The sequence below is a fragment of the Podarcis vaucheri genome (assembly GCF_965113315.1).
Source record: "Podarcis vaucheri genome assembly, chromosome: 12".
NCBI lineage: Eukaryota > Metazoa > Chordata > Lepidosauria > Squamata > Lacertidae > Podarcis > Podarcis vaucheri.
The window spans coordinates 27,856,473-27,859,599 of record NC_138750.1 but is presented as its reverse complement, the minus strand read 5'-3'; the positions used below and the strand labels follow the sequence as shown (position 1 = coordinate 27,859,599).

Sequence of the window (3,127 nt, the reverse complement as noted above, 5' to 3'; positions counted from 1 at the left end):
AACTATGGATTGTTATGAGGACTACCCATGAAAAAGAGGATGTGTCCTGGAAAAAGAGGACATATGGCAACCCTTGAATAGCATTAGCTTTTTTCTTTCTTTCTTTTTTGCGGCTGCATCACACTGTTGACTCATGTTACCATCTTATATTTGTTTGGCTGGTTCTTCCTGCCTACACACACACACACACACACTTTTGTATGCATTTTGGACCCATGTAAACATTTTTGCAAACACTAGTACATTTTTGTATTGTATATATCTGAGCTATGCATTTTTATGTATGCTTTCCCCTAATATGTACAACTTTTGCACAGATTGTTTGGTTGAAAAATTCAGAGAAGTGAAGATTTTGAAGGTTGCTTCTGTTTCAGTTCATATACTGGTTCGAAAAGTTTCTCATTACAATGCAAAATTAAATTTCTCCTCCATCCCTAGTGTCTAACACATTGTGCCAGTGTCACCAAGTACAGTATACAGCATATGTCTCCATATTCCTCTTTGTTCATCCAACATTATTTATTTAGATGACTGGGGGGCGGCGGATGCCCTGCCTTTTCATGAAGCTACTTCCGATATTGACAGGCACAGATTGAAATAATCGCTGGACTCTGTTGTGCTCCCCCACCAAGATCTTTCTTCTTCTTCTTGAAATGGTAACTGAGTTGCCAGACAGGAAAGGAACAAGTTTAAAAACAATTAGTACACGTGGTGTTCATTCTTGGCTCATTCCACATCCTCATCTGCCTGAGAATACTCAGCAGTCCTTCATGAAAAATGTTTTTGAACTAATGAGGTATATTTGCATTCCCCTTAGAATGGATTTGGAATTTTTCATCTACGCTGCGCCATGAAAAATGGATGTGTTTTTCACAGAGGTAATTTGAACATAAACCATCACATCAATGGAAAGACAACCTTTGCAGAAACTTTTTAACTTAGCTCATTCCATTTGTTTTCACTGGGGAAGGTCAGACATACGCGAGGGATGTAAATTTCATGCACAAAACCTAGATGCTGATGAGATTTGTTTTTGTAGATAATCTGTAGCAGAGAAATTTTTCATAATGTCACTGCAAAATAAATTAAAATGTTCATCTTCATATGGCTGGTTCCATTGCATTAAAATAAATGTTGCAAGCTCGTTTAATTAGTATAGTTAGGAATGTCTCTTCCCTGCTTCACTGACTCTCCAAATCACAAGTTAATTTGTCAAAATCAGACCATTGTTTTTCCTTCATTCTTCATTACTGGAAAGACAGCCCCATTTAAATAAATGTTTATGCTACAGAGAGCAGAGCAGTGAACAACCCCAAATATTTTTATAAGCCAATGTTAGAAAAGTTTCCTGTTCATAGAACTATGATGTCTGGGCAGGTGTGTGTGTGTGTGTGTGTGTGTGTGTGTGTGTGTGTGTGTGTGGTTATTGGATATTTGACTAGCTGGAAAGGTACAGAATTGAGTGGTCCCTTGTAAGTGATCGTGCAGTATACACCATCTCTCATGCTGGCGGGTAAATGTACTCAGAAGCCATTTCCTTCTGTGTTTTCAAAGACAAAGGATGACATGAAATACAATCTCTATAAATTACCCTAATCAAATCATCCTCTTCAAGAACTCTTGGTTAATCAATTATTCTGTGTTTTGTAGTCCTTATGGCTACAGCTTTTAAACCATTGGTAGTGTTCCTTCCTTAAAACTACATGGGTTGCATGTCTCCATAAACCTCCCCATTAAATGCATTCTCAAAAGAAATTCCTCATAAAATCTATTATAAAATGAAATAATTAATTGGGGGCGGGGGGGGGCAATAAGCATGGGAGAGCAAAATAAAAATTTAGTAACATTTTACTAAGGAGTTACAGCCATAATCCAGTCCAGTGCTAGGCATGTTTAAGTTACAATCCTAAACACGCTTTCCTGGAAGTACTGGTAAGTCTCTCTTTGATTTTTGAGCACTTCTGAGTAGACATCCACTGATTTCAGTGTGAATTCATTGCATGATGGAAATGTGACCTATGTCTGCAGAGGCATTTTGGCAAGGCAGATGTTGAACTGGAATCAAATACATATTCAGATAACCATCAACAATGCAGAAACAAAATGTTAACAAAGCAAATATGGCCAGTTCCTTGGAAAATGTGGTGGGTTTGTGGTGTGTGTGTGTAAAATATTATCTTATTTTGTTTTCTTAAAGTTAAACTATATGCTGCTGAATTACTGAAGTTTCTAAGTGGTACCTTGGTTCCCAAACGGCTTAGTTGTCAAACAAATCAGCTCCCAAACATCCAGTTTGCGAATGTTTTTCGGAAGCCGAACATCCAACGTGGCTTACGCAGCTTCCAATTGAGTGCCAATTGGTTTTTGAACAGTTTTGGGAGTCAAACAGACTCCTGGAATGGATTAAGTTCGAGAACCAAGGTTCCATTGTATATGTGAAAATTGAAAGGCATACAATGGATAAGTTCAATTAAAATTTATAATATAAAGGTGCCTGAAGTTTAGTGCTATTTTTTCTAGGAAAATAGGTACTGAAACTCACCATGAATGCCTCCCTTGTTCTCTTATAATGGCAATGGTGCCCACCTGAGAGGTGTCAGAACCGAGTTCCGTTGAGTCTCCCCTGGAAAAAAACCCCTGCTGAAGTTCAACAGGGAGAGGAAAGCTTGTCTACTCTCAGCTGGGAGGGAATTCCACAGAATTGGGCCCATAGTACTGAATGTGCAGCTTCTGGAACATACAGAACATGAATCTAAGCCATGGCGGACCTCTGACAGAGACTTCCCCAAATATACCCAGATCTGTTGCGTTACCCCCAAATGGTCCTCCTAAATGAGAGTTTCAAAACAGCAAAATGATGGGGCACCTGTTCCTTTCTCTTCCCAACATGCATTTCCTTATGGCTTACCTGTCTCCCCCGGGTTATTTCTTTGTACAGCTTGTCACCTGAGCTGCAAAATGAAGCGCTAACATTCTATTCATTAGGCTTCTCGGCAGAGCAATATGTTAGTGTCTTTTAGAATCTATTACCACTATGAATCTGATGATGCTTTGGTCTGGGGGATCAATCTTACTTTTCTGGCATCACAATACCCTTGAGACCGGCTTTGTGCCATTAATAAATTAT

At 38.9% G+C, this 3,127-nt stretch overlaps 1 long non-coding RNA gene across 1 annotated transcript; it reads right to left on the bottom strand.

The window, feature by feature from the left end:
* Positions 1-602: 602 nt before the first annotated feature.
* Positions 603-2,617, bottom strand: LOC309514796. The gene is made up of 3 exons (XR_014212211.1): positions 2,543-2,617; positions 982-1,073; positions 603-660 (listed from the first exon to the last, which is right to left on the bottom strand). It is a non-coding gene; the product is annotated as an uncharacterized lncRNA (long non-coding RNA).
* Between the last annotated feature and the right edge of the window lie 510 nt (positions 2,618-3,127).